We start from the raw sequence: 20551 nt of genomic DNA, 5'->3' as shown, positions 1-20551 counted from the left end.
ATGACACTTAGTTATGGTGTTTGGGAAAATGACTGGTCAACTGGTCACCCAGCACCACCTGAAAAGGCTCCCAGGAAAACACCCCTTCGATTTGTAATCGATGTTCGTTATTGGGGAATTCCTGGTGTAGGACCCCGTGGGACTGCGCTTTAATTTCGTGTGTACTAAGTCTTTTTGAAATGCAGATTCTGATTCAGTAGGTCCCAGGTTGGGGCCAGGGTTCAGCATTTCCATGAGTTCTACCTACTGCCATTTGTGGTAGGCTAATGGCCTCCAGAGATTTCAGAGTCCTAACACCTGACACCTGTGAGTGTCACCTCTCTGGCAGAGGGTCTTTGCAGATGGGATCTTGGGTGGGGCCCTGAATGTAATCACAAGGTTCCCTAGAAGGGAAGGCAGGGGGGACCTGACTGCAGCACAAGGAGGCGTGACCCGGAAGCAGAATGTTCTGCTGTTGGCCGTCAGGATGGAGGCAGGGGCCGCAAGCCAAAGGATGCAGTTCTAGAAGTGGGGAAAGGCAAGTAAACGGTTTTTTCTAGGACCTCTGGAGGGAGACCGGCCCTGCCAATGCTTTCATTTCAGCCTAGTGAAATGATATCACACTTTTGACTTCCAGAACTAAAATAAATGATGTGTTTTTTTTTGTTTTTGTTGTAGAGAATGTACGTAAACGGGGTAGAGGAACGGCAGGGAGAGAGAGAATCTTAAGCAGCCTTCACCCATAATGAGTGTGGACTCTGGGGCTTGATTCCGGGACCCCGGGGTCACAAGCCAAAATCAAGAGTCAAATACTTAACCAACTGAGCCACCCAGCTCCTGTGTGGTAAGACAATCACTGTGTGAATGTGTCCCACGAAAATCCTGTTAAAGTCCTGACCCCCAATGTGATAGTATTAGGAGGTGGGGCCTTTGGGAAGGGATTAGGTCATGAATGGGTTTAGTGCCCTAATAAGAAGAGGTCCAAGAGAGTTCCCTCAGGCCCTCTGCCCTGGGAACGCACAGCCAGAAGGCACTGTCTTTGAACCAGAAAGCGGACTCTCACCCGACACTGAATCTGCCAGCGCCTTGATCTTGGACTTCCCAGCATCCAAAACAGAAATATCTGTTGTTTATAAACTGCCCAGTCTAGTATTTTCTGACAGCAGCCCGAGGGGACTAAGACCAACACCAAGTTGTGGAATTTGTTACAGAACATGAATACACCCTTGCTAGGGGTCCTCCCACCGCAATTGGAGTAGAAAGCCTCTTAGAACAAGACCACAGAGGAGCGGCTCTCACCCGTTGCTGCCAATCAGAATCATCTGGAAAAACCTTACAACAAAAATGTAAGCCCCTAAAACAGTATAACCAGAACCCGTACAGGTGGGCCCGAAGTATCACTAATTCAAAGGCTACTTGGGTGAATCTAACTATAGAACACTACTGGGTTAGTATAAACCAAAAGTATGACTTGTGTTCAAGGAATGGTCTTAACCTTACCCCAAATATGGATGCCCTAGTCTGCTAGGTAGCCCCTAAAACATCCACCAGCTTCTCGTTGCAGGCCAGGCCAACATCTTCCATGAATTACCAGTTTCAAGACTTAAAACATTCTGTTTTACCTCATTTGGTCAGGTTGGATTTGTGTCATATTAATTCACCTGCACTCATTTTCACAGACGGGAATTAGTTGCCAGTTTCCAGCTTGCATGAGGCTTAGATCCAATCCTCCCTCTACACTTAAGATGTGGTAAAACTGAGGTGATGGGGACCCATGCCTGACACGGCATTTCCTATCTAGATCGATAGCGTGGCCTTAAAAACAGATTCAAGATGTCTCCAGGAGAGGGACGCCTGGGTGCTTCAGTCGGTCGAGCATCTGACTTTGGCTCAGGTCATGATCTCACGGTTCGTGGTTCGAGCCCCACAGTGGGCTCTGTGCTGTCAGCATGGAGCCCGCTCTGGACTGTCTGTCCGCCCCCTGCCCCCCCCCCCCCCCCCGCACCTTCCCTGCTCACTCTCTCTCAAAAATAAACAAAACAAAAAGTCTCCAGAAGAAACATTCTGCTCACTAATTTGTTTTGAAAACCCAACCTGGAATGGCAATTTTAAGTAAAGGGCTGTTAGCATCTAGGCGAATAAAGTAAAATAATCCTGTGTGAGAGGCACCACAGCTATGCGTGCACTTTGCTTCTCGTGACCTAGCACTCGGTGGGAGCACGAGGGACCCCCTTTTCGGAAAAGATGTCTCAAGTCACTGTTTCTGTGCTTTGATACTAAACCCGGTCTTCTGGCACTTCCAGCATTTGGGTGGCCGGAATCAGCATAACCCGAAGGCAGAATCCTTGGTGCAACTCTGAGGCTGGAGCTTGGGACTCGAGAGGGGAATCGAAAGTCGGCTGAACACGCTACAACTGGGCCAAAGCTGTTAGACGCACAGGTCCTACTGTACCTAGCGCGGCCAGGGAGGGAATAAAACCATCCCCAGGATGTGATTTTATCCGTGAGAACACGGATTCTTCAATCAACAGCCCGAAATAGCATTGCAGCTGCAAGGAGGGGGTGCGTCACCCTCCCTGGGCAGTCTTCCCAGCAGATGCTTCACCACCACCCCCCCCACCCCCACCCGCCAGGCAGGGCAGCCATCTGGGGGACGTGAACTTAGAAAAGCTTCCCAGGTGCTAGAGCTGCGACCACTTACCGAGAGCCGCCGGCATGAAGTACCATAGGTAGCTAGTAGCTGGCCGCGTGTGTCTTGTGCAAAATGCTCACTCAAGGGGCCACAGCCCTCCTACCTGAAGATTCCCCAGGCTTAATCCCCCATGAAGTAAAATCTGGCTAACTGCTGAATACCTTCACGGAACTGGCTCACCCTGTCTTCAGCGGTGATAGAAACGAAGAACCAAAAGTAGATCTCCTGCATTTTTTTCTTTTAAGTTTATTTTGAGAGAGAGGGAGAGAGAGAGGGAGAGGGAGAGGGAGAGGGAGAGGGAGAGGGAGAGGGGCAGGGGAGAAGCTCAAGCAGGCTCTGCACTGTCAGCACACAGTCTGACTTGGGGCTCGAACTCCCAAATCGTGAGATCATGACCTGACCTGAAATCAACAATCGGATGGTTAACCAACGGAGCCACCCAGGAACCCCCTCCTGCGTCTTTTATAAAGCAACTGAAACCATCAGGCTGCTCCCCTTTACCAGCCATGTGGCAGTATGTTCGGTTGTGCAAAAGCTTCCGGAAGGAACACCGACCGCAGAGGGGCCACAGGGCTGCATGCAGCCCCTTCGGAACCAGCCTCAGTTTCCCCTTCAAAAAGGAGCATCCCTCAGCCCAGGCTTGAACATTTCTCTTTTCCGTGATCTTTTCTCTCATTTTATTTCTTGGCTCACAGGACCTCATTCTTATCTTAACGGGCTTCGTTTTTAACGTGTGTCTGCCGTAACCTCCTCCAGTTCTTTAGGAAGTAGGTAAGTCTGCATAGCAAGTTAACATTTGCAGGACCCCACTTCTCATGGCATTACGAACAGAAAATGATCAGATGAAAAACAAAGGCATGATTGATTGAAGAGAGTAAAATATTTATTCAGGTCAAGATGCATGAATAGACTCTTAACAGAAAGAGAATTCAACAGCAGCCATTTACAGAATACACAGCATTGCCACATTTTAGCAAACTGCGACTGAGGACATCAGATAGGTTACAGCGATTTGTTTTTAAAACCGCATTCAATTCTCTCTTACCTCTGCAACAATGTATCATTAATGCAGTGAAAGAAGTTAGTGAAAAAAGCGTGATCGTCCTTCCCCACCTTCTGCCCATCCGTCTTCCGGGAGACCACGTCTTCCAGGAGAACAGAGGCTGTTGCTCACCAGACTTGGCGTGAGGTTTCGAGGCTGCTGCTTTTCCCCCTACATCATAACCGATTTCAAATGGTGCTAGACAAAAACAGACTCTGAACACCAGGAGAAATCGGTCAGCCTGTGTAAGAGATGGGTCCAGTGGTGCTCCCCGGGGTCCGGCACTTGACCGTGCAGGTGGCAAGTCTGATTCCAGCCGCACTGCAAGTGCAGCTGGGTGTTCCGGGGCCTCTAGCAGCGGGTGCAACGCCGACGGGGATGGAACCGTCCTCCAGGCACACAGCCTCGCCCCTCCCCCGCTACAATCGAGTACCGGAGGAGCCGGCATCGCCTGGTCCCCGCGGTCAGAGGCCCTACGGACAGGTGAGCGCCCGGTGGTGCTCCCAGGTGCTACAACCAGGCATCACCTCGGCCCCTGCTCCAGCTCGGAGTTTCTTTGAAACACAAACACCCCCCCCCCCCGCCCCCGCACGGCCGCCCCTCCACAACCCGCAACGGACATACGCTGCGGTGCACTTTTCCTTTTCAAGTTCTTCCTCTCTTGGACCGGCTCAGGCGGCAGAAGGAGGGGGTCCGTCCCACCAGCGAGAGCTCCTCTGCAGGTGGCCCTTTGCTGCGCCGCAATTCTTACTCCTAAAACACTGATTTCAAATGGTGCTAGATACAAAGATGGAAAAATCTAAGCCACCATGTGAAACCAGCTTCCAGAAGAAGAGGATCTCATTGAAGAAAGAAGGAAGACACAACCGGAAGACCCAGGTGCTGCCCTGTCTTCTTGCAGTTCCACTTGGGATGGGACATCGCAGTCCATGAGAGAGGCACAGAGCGGACCTAGCCAGGGATGCTCAAGGAATGTGAAAGTCGCGGCTGACGCGTCACACAGACGGGAGCAATACAAAACTCATGAAGTCTAGTTGATCCCGGACAACCAGTCCTAACAGTTTATTACACATGTGATGAAGGGAAGTATCCCAGAGCTATTATGAAAATGCGTTAACGTTTTCATTAGCATCGCCCCCTGCTCTCGAAAACATTTCACAGCACGCAGTGTCTTCTGATACTATGTCACGTCATCAGGAAACAAGCATCCTATCTGCCCAGGAGGTTCGAGCCAGGTGAGTTTCACCTGCTCGGGGGCAACTCCTGATGCGCCCTATTCAGGAAGAGCCTGGGGTCCACCTTCCCAGCCTCAAGTAAGGGTCAGAACACTAGCAATCTTTGTTTAACCTCTGCTGTGACACACGCACACAAATGTCGTGCCCTGAAGTGGTGGTAAGTAGATAATCCTCTAACACAAGGACCGAGTTTTGTGTTGTTTTCAAAAATGTGTCTGAAAATAAGATTTGCATCCTGTGTTCAAATTAGATTTCCCATCTCCTAAATGTGTCGGGTTTTTTGTTTGTTTGTTTGTTTGCTTTTGTTTTGGTCATCGGAAGCTGAGAAAACAGGTCTGTATCTCCTGGGATGCCACAACTAAGGAAAGAGGAGACAGAGTAGAATCCGGATCTTTCGGGCTGTCCACCAGCTCTGAAGGCTTCCAGATCCAGGCCTGTATGTATTGTGGCTCCCGGAAATAACAGCATGTGCCGCTGCAGGCAGGAGAAGGAAATAAAATTTGAACACTGAGGTGCGCTTTGCAATTGGGTCGGTCTTGTGAAGCAAGTAGTATTCCCGCGCCTGCAGGAGAAACTGCTCCTTCACGTAGTTCGGTGACTCGCCACGGTCACGTGACTACTCCGTGGTAGAGAGCCCCCAAGTCTAACTCCAGGGTCTGTGTTCCTGCCCCTCTGTCCACTGCACCTGCTCCACGGCTGGCCTATCATCTCATTCTGTTCTTGAACTCAATTGTGAGCAAGGGTGGGGCGGGGGGAGGCCTCGGCAAGGTTTCTGCGTGGCCGTGGATGTGACTGACTGCACAACACGTTTAACCTGGTGGAGATGGGAGCCCAGCTGGTCCTGTGAGGGGCCCGGTGCCTCGCCCACTGGCTCACCCACTCCTCCTGCCCCTCTGGAGCCTCTGTGCTCTCCTAGGGCGTAGCTGCGGTTGGGGGAGGCGTTGGAGATGAACCACCAGCAATGGCTGTGTTGGACTCTGGATTCTGACCCCAGCACTGGGCTCCGAGCCCAGGGGCTCTGCGAGGCCCCAGCCACTGAGGGAGGAGCTGGGCAGCGGCTCTGACACAGGACACCTGCAGTCAACAGCTGGGCCCCGCGACACAGGTTAACTTCCCGGGTTTTAAGGTCAGGAAGTAAGTGGTAGATGAGAGTCATTTCTGTGGGGTCCTATAAAACGAGGGGGTTGGAGATCTACCTTTGCTACTTCTCGGCTTTTTTGCTTTTTACTCCGGCCGAACTCTTCCTCCTTAGTAACCCCCGACTGCCAGTATCCACAAAACCTTTCCCAAGGTATTGTCACACAGGTGTCTTTCAGTGATCCAGACAGCCTCCTTCCTCCCCTAGCAGGCCTCTGCGTACACCGTTCCCTCTTTCTGGAACATTCTCTGTCGTCCACTCTCCCAGGGCTACCACCCCATCAACCCTCTCCCAGGTGACGCAGGTCGCCTGAAGCTTTCCCCAGGTGAGCCAGGTGTTGGGTTACGCCCTCTCACAGCACCTAGTTCTTGTCCTTCAGGACGCACGTACGTCACGTGGTCACCAGGGGGATTCATTACAGTCTCTCCTGCTACCCAGGAAGCATCGGCCCTGAGTTCAGAGGGGGAGTGGCAACCGTCCCTGAGGGAACTGAGGGCCATGAACCAGGGTCTGGGCCCCCAGACCGAGTTCTACAACACTCAGTTCTCTGGAGGAAGAGAGAAATCATTCACAACACATGAACATAAACACCGTAAGACAAGAAAAGGCAGGGCGTGGGGGGGTGGGGGGGGGTAAGTAATCCTAGTACCAACACCTTCTGCCCTCCCAACCCCACTGAACAGGAGTCTGCTCGGGTCTCAGCCCTCCCAGGGGAACCAGGCTTTTCTGGCAAAAGTCCATCGAGCAAGGATGCACTTACCTGAAGCTAGCTGGTGTTTCTGTTCCCTTGTTGGACGGGGCCAGGTGGTCTAACGGGGGCTGGAGGCCCCAGCCTGCTAGGGCTTTGCTGTCAAAGGCGGACGGTGTGATCGTCCCAGCCTGGCCCAACAGTCCCACGCACACGGGCCAGTGGGAAGAGTCTGGTGCGCTGTCGGGGAAGGGAAACCGCCCAGCCAGAGGGCTGGGTACGCCACCACGCAGGGAGAAGGTTTGGGAAGCACAGTGCAGCCTCCGTCCATTTCTGTGCAGACGTTCTATTTGGAGGGTTTTCCACCCCCTCATGCCTAGACACTCCTCCGCTCGGGCAGCGACCGAGGGTGGAGGAAAGGTCACCACACAGTGAATCAGAACACAGGGGCTTTAATTCCTGCGCGGCCCAGACTTGAGAACGGGGGACCTGCACCTCCCTGGAATGGGCCCCAGTTTTTCCAAAACGAGGGAGGGCTCATGCAGACCAGTCTCCGTGCACTCAAATGCTTGAGGGCTGGGGTGGGAAACAGGACAGAGAGGCAGAGACCTCGTGCAGCAGAAGTCCAGTGACCTGGAGAGGCTGTGTTTTGTCTAAAGGCATGTCTGAATCGGACACGTTAAGCAAACAAACAAACAAAAACAACGAAAACTCTGTAAGTCAAACAAAACATCTGAGGGTTAAGTATGATTCATGGGCCATCGGTTTAAAGGGCAGTCTGGAGACTGCAAAGAGAGCTTCTGCTGCGTTCTAGAAATGATGCCGTCTGTGCCTTTTAAAGTCCTAAAAATCCTATGCCAGGCATGGTGTCCAAAAAATAACACGGGATGAAAATGGGAAGGAGAGGAACCCCGGTTTATGAGACCTATAAGCAAACCCGCGGAACGGACAGACACGCACCCCCAGGAACCGAAGGCCGCCAGCTCGTTCAGTGTGTTCAGCTACCACCATGTGTTCAAATCCAGAATGCTGGGAAGGTTCCTGGGAGGCGTCTTCTGCCTCCCTCCCGACCAGGCTGGGTGCTGAGTCACGGCTACTTACATGACTGACGCAAGCTCCAGCCGGCGCGGGGGAGGGGTGCCGGAAGCAGAGCCCAGATCAGGTCTTCCTGCTACCCGGGATGCTGGTTTCCAGGCTCCTGGCAGCGAAGAAGAGTCATCTTGGTGAGAGAGAGGGGCCTGGGGAAGACCCTTTTGAAAATGAGGAAGGTTCTGCACTCCACACGGTCCTTGCCCATCGTATGCGTGAGCCGAGAGCCCGGCCCAGCTTCCTGTCACTCAGCTCCAGGCCAGACCCAGCGTCCTGGACATTTTGTCTTGAGCTGTCAGGGTGGGGGCCTGTTGCCAACTAGCTGTGGTTAATGAATCAGAGGAAAGGGTGATAAAATGTGTACGGGTATGGGCACGGGGGGCGAGGGAGGAGGGAATGGAGGGTGAGGGAGGCAGGAAACATGGAGCTGGCTCTTTTCCTGGCAGCTTGGCCCCCAAAAGGAGGGCGGGGCATCCAGGGATCCCTACACGTCCCAGACCCGGCATCCCGAAGTGGGAATAACACGCTCTAGACCCATTGAGCCCCTCAAATGCCTGTGGAGGTAACAGGGCAGGAGGTCACAGCCTGCTCACATCACATGGGCCCCACATCAGCAATTCCGGTTTTCCCTGGGGCCGGGGCACCGCGGCCTGAGTTCCCAGGCAGCTGCTTTCCACCCGGTTCGGTTCTCTGTCCCTGCCTCAACACCAGAGAAGACCCGCATCTGGAAATCCTCCAGATTCAGTACAGGCCCAGGCTCGGGATGGCTGGTCGGCTGGCTGGGAGGATGGGATGCCTTGGGGTGCCGTGGGGCGTGGGGGGCAGCAGGGGACAGTGGGGAGCGCAGAGAAGGAGGAGCGATGGAATGAAGAGGGGGGGGCCCCCCACGCTTCCCCAGAGAGAGGCTTCGCTCAGGCAGAGCAGGAGGACGGGCACTGCCCTGAACTGCTTCCCACGAGAGGAAAGCGAGCACGCCTACAGTCCATTACACAAACACAATGCCCACCACACGGTTCACGGGTCCAAACAACCTCGGGCCAAAGGCAGACCACCGCTGCTTCTCACTCTCCCGCCCCGAATCATGTGCTCCACGCAGTGCAGGTGGGCGTGGCAGCGAAACTTCGGTCTCAGGTGAAATCTCACTCAGAAGGCTGGGGGGCGATGCCCCAGCGCCCAGCTTCCCTGCTCCCCAGGCGGAGCTGGGTCACCCCGGGCAGCAGACACGGTACCCCACCAGGCACTCCGCTGCCAGGACCCTGTGCCTGCTTGCTGCGGGGAGCAAGTCTCTGTCCCCTGAGCCCCTCTGGAGGCTCCAGGGCTCCACAGCTCAGCCCGGCTCCCTCTGGAGGGAGAGCAGGCCACCTGTACGAGTCTGACAGCCTCCTGGGAGCATGGCCTCCAGCAGACACCGGGTAGTGGGACAGACCCACTAACCTCCGAGCGGAGGTTCTCCCGGTACCTGGGCACACGGTACCGTGTGCCGGCGGGGCACGTGGACTGGGGCACACCTCGTACCGTGGCTCCACATCTCTCGCTGGGGGCAGGAAGGGGACGCAGAGGGTACGTCCAGAGTCCAAAGCCAACTTGGAACACCTTCCTTGCCTGCTTCCCCTGCGGCCGGCCGGCCGGTGGCTGTACCTAGGCCAGCCCTGTTCTGTTATCGGGCCTCGGGCCTGGAACAGAGAGTGGTGGGAGGAGGCAGGAGGAGGCAGGACGAGGAGGGAGGGAGGCTGGCGGGGGGGAGGGGTGGGGGAGGAAGTTTCACAGTCTGGCGCACTCGCATCAGATCAGAGAGAGGGGAACACGTACAACTTCCCCTTTCCAGGCGCTTCTCTGCCCCTGCTTTTGTTTCGGTTCCTTCCCCTCTGGACTGGGGATGGCTGGGCTGGTGGGCTGGGCGGGGGCAGGCGCCCAGGTACCCGGCCAACTGGGCCCTCGCCCGGCTCCGTCCCGGGCCTGGCAGGCTCCCTCGGCCGTTACCCAGCATGCCCTTCTCCTTGTCAGGGAGGCCTCACCCTCTTGTTTTCAAAGTTTTATAACAGTATTGTTTGTTGTCCAGCAGATTAAATTCTTTTGGAGGCTGGAGGGTGGAGGCGGGGGTGTTGAGGGAGAGAGAGAGGAGGGAGAAGAGAGAGGGAGAGAAAATACAAACAACTTCCATTGGGGCCAAAAGATTAAATGAGTTCCTTTTGGAACACAGAGTTCACCTGTCTTGGAGAGAGGCCCGTGGCCAGGAGCGTGTGTCCCCTTCCCGTCTGTCCCCGTCCCTCTGTGTCGCCCTCACCTAAGCAGGGTGACAGGTGTTCTTGGACTTTCAAGGCCACTACTCAGGGTTCAAGCTGAAAAGAAGAAACCGCTAATAATGTTAGGGGTGGGGGATTCATGCCTGAGCAACCCCTTCCCAAAGAGGGGGCATGGCACGGGGTCTGGCTGGTTCCCACAGACACCCTTGATTCCCGTCTCCTCAGGGCTCCACATGCCCCACTCCAGAACAAGGTAGAGAAGAGGATTCTGTGGGCAGTGCAAGGATGGCTCCCCTCTGCAGTGAGCCTCTGGCCTGTTCACATTTTAAATAAAAGCAATACATTCAATGATGTCGGAGACACTGAAAAGAACAGTACCCCAAGGAAGTCGTAACACGAATGCATGGACGAATATTCATGTACACCTAAGGAATGCATGAGAGTGGAAAACAGGAAAGAAAGGAGACAGAAAATCAATATAAAATGAGCATGATCTTACAGACAGGAGGGCCCAGCAAAAAGTCCCCAGCCTGTCAGGCCTTTTGATGCTAAAGCTGCAGACTTAAACACAAAATGATGTATGATTCTCCACACGAAATCAACCCTCATTTAGGCATTAACTGGTTTATGTCAGACTCTGGCGTTACCAGTAAATAGTATGTCCATCTGAATACACATGTGTGCCCGTGGGCCTTCCCTGAGATACTCCTTTTCCTTGTCCTACCTTCTTCCCAGCAAACCATGTCTGTCCCTGCCCTTGGCCTTCCCACCAAACTCATTCACATCTCTAGTGCCTATCAAAGGGCCCTAGGCTGGGGGGGTCAGCAAGGGTGGGGAGTGGCAGTGGTACAAAGACAGGATTAGAGCCGCTCAGGGCTCTTTCCTGGCGGCGATGAGGGACAACATGGCTTTCTCCTTTTTTTATTTGCAAATAATATCAATGCCGTTCGGGTCAGTTCTGGGAATTCTCTCTGCACGAGGGAACAAGGTTAGAGCTCCAGGCCCGATGTTCGTGGGGCCCACCGAGGTTAGGCTTGCCTCCACGGCAGAAAGAAAAGATGTGCAACCTGCTCTGGGTCCCGGTACCCGAAGCTCACGCTGTTCCAGGGAGAGCCTCACAGTCCCACACGCTCAGGACCCGAGGGACCTCGACAGGGACATCCAGTCCCTCTTCTGAGATAAAGAAGCTCTGTGTCTCTTTGGGAGCCCTCAGCGAAGAGGCCGCCACAGCCCTCCCTGAAGGCTGGCCTAGATCGCCTCCCAGCTACAGGTCCTGCCATCCTCCTCCCCATCCTCCAGGAGAACAGAAAGATCTGGGTGTGGCGTGACGCATCTTCACACAAAAGTTACCAAAAGCCTTCGCTCCAGCAAAACAATTCTTCTATGGATTCCCCATGACAGGGCTTCTCTACGAGCCAAGCCTGCATCCGGGGAATACAAACGGACAGACATATGCGTGCTGCCACGCTGTCCGACCCCGATCCTTCAAGAAACGTGCCCGAGGTGAGCCCAAACCATCACGAGTTAAGGGTGCCATAAACAAAGACAAGCACTTCTCTCTCCCTTCATACAGGCTCGCTCTGGGTCTCTCTGAATAAAGGCCACTCAGAGGGCCACGCGGCCCAGAAGACACAGTCCAGGCTGTGCCTCGACCCTCCTCATAAAGAGTGAGCTTACACCCAGGATCCAGGGAACACTGATGCCCAGGCGTTCTCTGATCTACCTTCCCCTCTGTGGGTAAGGCCTACTTTTTCAACTCTATCAGAAAGCAACGTTCAGAGCTGAAGCCACTGGTTCCACCAGCCTACACTATACATTGGCCAATCCTTCCAGCGGGCGCTGTACGTTCATTAGCCAGCAAACAGACAACGTATACACAATGCACACGCTGGGCAGAAAGCTCTGGGCATACCTTATAAATCTGTTGGAAAAAAAAATGCCCCACAATGGGGCTTCATTTCTAAGTGAGCCACTTGGCAGAAACAGGGCTACGTGCACATGCCTGAAGTGCCTGACAGATGTGTCGGAACGGTCTAAAGCACCGTGTATTCCAGAAGCTTCCAAGCGTAGGGAGTCTCACCAGAGTCACATGGTGAATGGCTGGCTTCCTGGTCAAGGAGGGCAAGCCAGGTTTCATAAGAACTCGTAAGAGAAGTTGAAACAATCCAAGAACAGGAGAACCTGGGCGGAGGCTCCCTTCCCCACTGAATGCGTAGAAAAGAAACCTGCAACCTACAGAGTTCAAGTCAGCTACCCAAGATGCACTCCCCATCCCTGCCCTGCCCCCCTGCTCAGCTAAAGAGCACAACTGAAACCCAAGGAAATGACATCTGGAGTCGGAGGGCCTGGGGGCGGGGGGGGGGGGGGGTGCGGTGACCCAAATTAAGCAGGTACAAGAAACCGGACCTCAGCAGGGCTGTCTGAGGCTGAGCGTGAACACCCACGGGGATCCACCGCCGACCCTCACAGGGCTGTGTGAGGACCAAGCGAGCCAGCGAATCTGAAAAGAGCTGCGAAAACAACACACGGTGCGCATAAGACGTCGGTCACGGATCAGTTCGGCTCCTGCCTGAATCCTGGCCCAAATCCCTGTTTGCCACCCCACCCTGGTGGGGAAGGGGGCGGGCTCACAGCTACGAGTCCCAGCGTAAGTGTCCAGTAAAGCAGCACACGGATCGTGTCTTGAAGGCATATTGCTAATTTGAAAACCCTGCATTCCATTCGGCGGCCCGCGCAGCATGTGCCCGCAAGCCCCAGGGGCTCCTACCCACGCAGACTTGGAGAAGCGGGGGACGTTGGGGACAGAGGCCGCCATATCCCCGGGCTGGCCTTTCACAACAGCCCACGAGGGTCTGGGGCCTTGAGCTTCCCTGCATGTGTTTTACTTTTGCTACCTTTAAAACAGTGACTCAAGACTGAAAAGCTAAAATGGAACCAAGCGGCTCGGAGATATTTTTGTTTTTGTTTTCTGTTTTTTTTTCCTCTTGTCTTTTTTTTTTTTTTTTTTTTTTTTAAATAGAAGGGCTTAAACAACCACATGAGAAAAAAAAATGGCTAAATATAAAGGAAGACTTCCTGACAGCAAGGGGCACAGACCCTGAACAGACATCTCAGGGAAGGCCCAGGACACGGGACCTGTAGTCCCATGTTCCCTCAAGGATTCAGGGCCACAAAGGACAGAGCGTCTTCCCTAGAGCACGGTGGCATCTCAGGTCAGCCCCTTTGGCACAGCAAAGACCCCAGCGGCTCCCACACTGCCCAGCTCCAGACAGGCCCCTTGGTGGGAGCCAGAGGTCACAACCCCTGTCACTTAGGTGACCTTCCTGAGACACCTTCACGCAATCTCCGGCCCCTTCCCGCTCGCTCCTGAAGAGTTCCTGGAAAACTGTCTCCACCCACCTGCCCTAATTGATGGTGACAGCATCCCTGCAGAAAACAGGACTGTAGCTGTTCTCAGATCCTTCAAGGCTCCTCCCCTCTCCCGTAAGTCAGGCCTGCTAGTTCCGACCTGAGTTTCTGCCTAAGAAACACCTCCGCGAACACCCAAGTAGCCCCCATGTCAGAGTCGGCAGGCACCTCCCAAAAGATTCTGGTTCAACCCCCTCATCTTATAAATAATGAAACTGAGTCCCAAAAGGGTAAAGTGAGTAAGATTTTACCACGGGATCCTGGGCCAGAACACGGGACTGCGGAGTCTTCTATACCACGCCACAGAACGCCCCCTTTCCCGGAGTTCCCACAACCACACCCCAAGACCCACACCGCACCTTCGTGCAACATCTGCCCCCTGGCAGCAGGTGGCAGTCTCCGAGGTTCAAGTGGGGCAGGCTTCGACCACGGGGCCAGGGAGGGAAGAATCACATGGCCTGACTCACCATAAGCTTCTACCCTGTAAACAACTCCTGAGCCCTGGAGCCACACACGCTGGAAACATCCCCTCCCCCATCTCCAGCCACCAACTTGCCTCAACCTCTTTTGGACACAAAACTTGTCCAAGCATCTGGCACAAGGTGACTTCTCCTCCCTCTCCCGCCCCCTGACCCGTCCCTATCGCGATAATCTTGGAACCACGGGTTCTGCCAGGAGAGCCTGAGCTGAGTTCTGTCTCCTGCAGGCACATATTTTACTGGTGACTTGGCGAAGACTTAACCCGAGTGCTCCCGTCGGTGTGGACGAGAGAGGGGCACCGTGATGAGGCAGAGAGACGCCAGCTGCCACCCGGTGAGGGGGGGAGATGTTAGGCCAAGAGCAGCCATGGCTAACGGAAAAATCTTCGTTTGCTGGTGACCAACAGCTTGACGTCTACTGCCACCTTGATCCCTGACTCACTGCAAGTTCTTGTAAGCTTTGGGGACCTTGGGTGGTTTTTCCAGCTCTTAGGAAAAGAGAGACATTAGCAACTCTATCAACTTGAACTCTGGGGGCTCCATCAATATGGCTTCCCCAGGTGGTCGAGATCCTTCAGTCTCTCAAATTCCCTCCCTGACCAACATTGGGATCGCTGCTTCTTATGGGTGGGTGTCCCCCTTTTTGTATCTGCATACTTTATATAGTTCCTAGTTCCTTTTTTATTATCGTGAATGACCTCTCCCTACACCAGAAAGTACATCCCATGAGAGCAGAAACTTGGTTTTGTAGAGTTCTGCGCCCCCAGCTCCTAGCACACGCCCCGCCACGAAGCAGAGACTGGGCGCACACTTGTGGAGTGGGTGTATCTGCCATGCTCAGCCCTGCCTGTTCAGGGACACCAGGAACTAGCTGTCTCTGCCTTGCCCCCCTCCCCCCGAAAGGGATATGGCATGGCTATGGCCAGTGGCTGCCCCGTCCCCCTAGGCACCTGGCCTTTCACACCGGTTTCCGTCAGATCTCCCGGCTGCCTAATCTCTGATGGTCTTAGCTCCCAAAGATGTCTGACTTCCACCCAAGAGGGCGAAGAGAAAGCACAGGCTTTGGAATCCAAAGTGCCGGGGTTTAAATCTCAACAATCCCACTTGCCAAGTACGTGACCTTGGTTCAGTGAATTGCTACTCACGGCTTCCTTATCTGTTGAAGGGAAGTAATACCTACTTCATGCGGTTGCTCTGAGGATGAAATCAGACCAGCAAAGACAGACGCTTAACGAAAGTCAGTTTCCCTTTCCTGGGACCCTCTGCCGGGACCAAGAGTCCCGATGCCCATCTCATAGCCTCACGCCTCATTACAGACCCTGACCTGGGCTCCACGCACACACAGGCCCATTCCAGGCTGCAGCGGGCACCGCGGGTTGAACGCCGGACGCATCCTCCCACCCCACCCCCGCTGCCCTGATCCTGTGGTCAGACGATGCGCGACCACGTCCCCGCATGCCTCGCTCCATCCTCGTGCCCCTGCTCCTTCCTGCCCAGGCCCGACACTATCGCATCAGGCTGTGCACGGGCCTTGGGGCCTGGAGGTTTTCTCTGGCTTCACCAGCTCACGAGAAGCCTCCTGTGAAAGGAGCCGGCAAGGAATCAAACCCAGCCTAGGCCTTCTTCACAGACACTCCAAGGCCCAGAAAAGCAACGCAAAAGGAGGGCCTCCCACAGACAGCCTGCTAGCGGAAAGGGCAGTATCTCTTTCATATCTCACAGGGAGGCAACGTGCCCAAAACAGTGACCAGCACGAGGTACACATCCTCGCTAAAGCTGTGGCTGCAGCCTCAGAGGCCCTCGTGCCAGGGGACAGAGCCAAGATATGCATTAAACAATTCACGGCCCCGACCGGCTCAGGATTCAGTGGAACAGAGAAGGTGCTGACCAATCAGGTCCCCCGGCGGGGCCCCTCCCCAGCGCCTCCTGGCCAGGCCACACCACCGCAGCTCCGGCACCACCAGCCCTGTTAACCTCTGCCGGACCCCGGATGGAGAGGCCCCACTCTGCCTCCTGGCTCCCAGAGCGCAGGGGTTCAAAGGTTGAGAATCGAGTGCCAGATATGCCCGGTCCCCCTCTCAGGGGACACCAACCGTGGTGCTAGCTTGGCTGGGGACACGTAATGCCCGTGTCATGGCAGCAGAAGCCAGCCCGGTAAGCAGGGAGCAAGGAAGCAGATGACGAACGAAATGAGGAAAATCAACGGGGAAGCACCCACCCCAAGTCTGGAAACGCCAGAGGCCCCGCAGACAACTGCGTCACAAGGAGCAAAATCAACTCTCCCTCCGCTTCCCACTCTCATCTTCCCAGTCCAGCCAAGGGCAGGGCAGGGCTGTGAATGGGAGCAGCGGCCACCCCGAGCCAGGCCCGGGACCACACCACACCATATGGGGGCAGAGGCTCCCGAGCGTGGCCAGCGGCTCCATCTGGCTCCGGCCCGGCAGCCTGCACTGGCCAGACTCTAGCCGACACATCTTGAGGGACTTGGCCGGCTCCTCCTCGTCTCCCCAGCTGCACCAAAGCTGATCTCTCCTCTTTATTCGTGTTCCAGGTCCAACACCCCCAGCCATCCCTCCCCACGTTACTGCTGGAGGGGCTGAGACTTGTCAAATTCCTTCAGGGAAGAGAAGAGTCGGGTGTCTCTTCCCAACAGCCTCGGATTCCTCACTCGGGGAGGACCTCAGGCTGCTCACAGCCAGCTCAGCCTCCGGTCAGATGGGGAGGAGAGAAGATAAAACACTGACGGGCAGAATTCACCGGTCCTTCCTGGCCAGCGGTGGGAAGGGGGTGGGGAGAGCAGAGGTGGGATCTCACAGGTGCCTCCGGATATCAGCCAAGGGTGCGGTAAAATTACCGGGGACCATCCCTTTTATCTTGAGACCCCAGACAAATCTGCTGTCAGCTAATTCCAACCTGACCCTGCTCGCCCAGAACATTGCAGGAATGCATTCAATAGGAGATTTCCTGGTAGGCAGCGTGGCAAGCGACTACGGTCTGCTTTCTGAACTGTCTCTAGAATGCGACAGGCCTCCCCAGTTCTGCAGTCAGTCCCGACATCATTTTTAATCACCGTTGCTATTACTGTGACCAGCATCAAGTGAGGCAGAGAAGAAACATTTGTACATCAACAGCCTGGAGATGCTTTGCAATGGTTTACCAGGCCAGGAAATTTTTTTTTTTTTTTTTTTTTTTTTTTTTTAAGGTGAAGGCGATGAGGGCCTAGAGGAAGAGAGTGATTTACTCAAAACAAAAAACAAACAAAAAAACCCCCAAAACAAGCCCCATAACACACGCAAGTGGAGAAAGAGCCCTGAAGTCTACTGCCCAGCCCATACTCTAAACTCCAGGCTACGGCTGCAGACGCAAGCCCCAAGGTGTCCAGAGTCAGAGTGAACATCCACTGGGATACACAAGTAAGGGCACACCCAAGTCCCAGGCAGACTCCCTGCCCCCATCCGGGCTCAAACCCAGAATCTCCTGCTGGATGTTGGGGGCCATGGAGAGTTCCCGGCCAGTCACTGTGGGAGGCCCAACTGCTCTGCTGACTGCCACACCCAGAAACGCGTCCCTGCCATCTCCCACATCCCGGCAGCCGGATCACTGTGGCTGGCCCTTCCCCCAAGTCCTTGCTGGTTACTAACCCCATTCACAGAAAAGCCAGGAGTAGGAGAATGGAAAGAAGAGAGCATTGTTTGGGAGATTGTGAATGGAGACGTTTGAGGATTCCCCACTGACTAAGGAAAATGGTCTCCATGAGAAGGGAAGGGGGCTGGGAGGTGGGGGGGGGGGGGGCCGGAAGCGTCAGCCCACACCTGACTTACCTGAGAGGCCGGGAAGGGGTTAAATCCCATTTTCTTGCTGCATCTGGGTTCCAATAAGCAGCTTGGCGATGATTCACTGACAAGACCGGAACCTGTCACATCAGTCAGCACTCGGGGTCGCGGAACCACAGAAAATCGGTGGCTCAACAGCACCTACGGGAGGGAGGAGGCAAATATCCAGCCTGCTCTGCCCTGTACCACCCAGCACGAAACGCTCAGTCACCACCCAATTCCTCCAGAGGACGGCTGACTAAAGCCAGATTTCCAGAAACCCCAAACTGGTGGGGGGCGGGGGGAGGGGGCGGTGGTGAGGGCGGCGAGCAGACACAGCTCCCGGATGCCCGTAGCCCAGTCTGCCGTCACATACCCGAAAGAGAATCAAAGGAAGGAGGAGGAAGAGGTAGAGGAGGGCAGGGAAGACAGGAGATCCAAAAGAAGCTCAAGAGGTCAGAAGACCTCCTTGGGCAAAGAAGGCAAACAGGAAACCAAGAAGACATGCGGGAGGCTGGTGGGCGCCATAGGCCACATCGCACACCATCAAGAACCTCCTGGCCCTCATCCCAATCAGACCTTCCGATCTCGCAGCATCTGAAACAGGGAAAAGGAAAGAAAGCTTGGCAGCCCTGAAGCAGACACAGCCACGCGCGCGCGCGCACACACACACACACACACAGCCCTTCCTGGAACGAAAGACCCCTTGGAGAAGGCTCACACTCTCTAGGTTCCGGTTCCCTGGGAGAAGGGCTCCTCTCCCGCAGGGGAGGGCAGACATGTCCGATAAGAATTGCTTAGCACAATGCTATATATAGTCTAGGTTCCTAGCGGCCTAGAGATTTGGAGCTAGAACTTGGCAGAGAACCATGCTAGATGCTGGCAAGGACCGTCCTCCCCCAGCCAGCCAGCCGAGAGCCTCACCTCCCCGCTGGGGGCAGTGAGGGCAAGCAGGGCCCTTTCCGTCGGCCCATTAATAACACCGCACTGAGGAACATGGGCTTTAGGCTCCGCTTTAGGGAAAATCGACTTCTCCTGAATGTGAGGGCGATGTGCGGGGGCTGGACACTGGGATCTAACCTCTCTGCAGCTCTCCAGCCGCACCAGAAAATCCAATCTCTGCTGGAGGATCAGGGGCAGGGGTGCGCGGGGACAGGAGAAGTCACGACAGCTGGGTGGGTTCAATGAACATCTATCGCTTCCGATGTGTGACGGAAAACCAGAATGCAGACGAATACTTAGCTGCAGAAAGCCAGGCTGCCAGGCATCTCCTTTTTTTGTTCCAAATAAATGCAAACGGGCCATTCTATTAGGCGGTATGATGGCTGTCTTCTGCACACCAGCTCTGTCCCCAGCTTAGCCTGAGTCTCCAGGAGGCTGTCACCGACTCATGGAGCTCAACTCCTCTGAGTTCTCTGTGGGGAAGAAGTGAAAGGAAGCCAGGTAGGCTCAGCTCTTGGGGCCAGCCAGCCAGCCAAGCAATGAATTCTGCAAGCCCCAATCAGGGTCCCATCTGGGGCTAATATGTGGCCCCGGGACCATGGTCTTCAGCTGCTGCTCACTATCCAATGACAGCAACAAGACAAGGCTGTGCCCCTTGTCCTGGAGAAAAGTCCAGTCCCCGTGGGCACAGGGTCTCATCAAAGAGGAACTACCACCTCTTTCGGAAAACAAAACTGAGGGACAGCAGAGCTCTCTGAAGTACAGAATCTGAGCCCTCGTCATATGCGCAGCTTCTGGACAAAGAGACACAAAGGATCTAACATCCACATATATACGATTTTTTTTTAGGTCAAGTTGCTCTCTATTCAGGCTCAAAATGACATGACACAAAGGGGCTGGGGCTGCCTTTGCATTCTGGGCCAGGGACAGCTAGCTCTCGTCCTTTGCCCCGCGTACCTCTCCACTGTGACCTCCACCAGGTCTTCCTGCTCCCTCTGGCTCCCAAGGCCCCAAAGCCACTCCTTGCAGAGATCCCAAATGAGTCACACTGGGAGGTCCTTGGGGAGCGGAGGAGGTGCTCGGCGACAAATGTCAGTGCTAAGCATCATCTATGGGAAAGCAGGAGACTGAAAAATGGCCTAAGGGGTACATAGGCAGGGTGGTCCCGGGCCAGGCCGTCCTCAATTCCCCACCCACAAGTTGTTCGCTCCTCTGTCCCCAGACAGGGCCGAGGGAGACAGAGGAGAGAAGGGAAGCCAGATGCTGAGGATAGTGGTTTGCCTGAGATTCAGTGGCAATGGAGGCCCAGGCCTCTCTGGCTCCCAAGAAGGCATGGCTGGCCATGGTTGGGCGGGGCCGGGCGGGCGGGGCGGGGGGGAATGTCACGCGCCCTTAGCGCAATGCTGCAGATTCAAGAAAAGTCTAGAACCCTGAGCCGCCATGATGACGCACACATACACACACAAAGGTCAAGGACTCAAGGCCCACTATTTCACCTAAGAAGGAATTGAGGACGATGAAAGGGGAGAAGGTAAGTTTGACTTGGGACAATAAGGAAAGGGGAAGCTGAAGTAGGCTGCACCAGAGCTGGCCTTCGGCTTGAGGCCGGTGATGTGGACCCACCATCTCCTGGTGGGTGACACCATCTGCTGGTGTGATGCCAGCAGAGGTCACCTGAGACGCCACGTCCCCACCATGGGCTCTTGCTTCCGGGGCCCCGGAATGCCAGTGATCACTAAGGACTCCCAGGCCCACCCTACCCGAGATGGGCTCACGCTCCATCTATGACAATGAGCCATGGTGA

General features: G+C 54.9%; 1 long non-coding RNA gene across 5 annotated transcripts in view; it reads right to left on the bottom strand.

Moving 5' to 3' along the window:
• Positions 1-2954: 2954 nt before the first annotated feature.
• LOC125925336 (uncharacterized) overlaps positions 2955-20551 on the bottom strand; it is a 68189-nt gene continuing 50592 nt past the window's right edge. For 4 of the 5 annotated variants that reach the window (XR_007458792.1, XR_007458793.1, XR_007458791.1 and 1 more), the window contains 2 exons: positions 6847-19220; positions 2955-5422 (listed from right to left, as the gene is read on the bottom strand). This is a non-coding gene — a long non-coding RNA (uncharacterized LOC125925336). The remainder of the gene's footprint in view (positions 5423-6846; positions 19221-20551) is intronic. The other variant, XR_007458790.1, reaches the window with a different exon arrangement.

The sequence above is a fragment of the Panthera uncia genome, chromosome F1, assembly GCF_023721935.1.
Source record: "Panthera uncia isolate 11264 chromosome F1, Puncia_PCG_1.0, whole genome shotgun sequence".
Taxonomy (NCBI): domain Eukaryota; kingdom Metazoa; phylum Chordata; class Mammalia; order Carnivora; family Felidae; genus Panthera; species Panthera uncia.
This window is presented reverse-complemented; position numbering and strand designations above follow the sequence as displayed.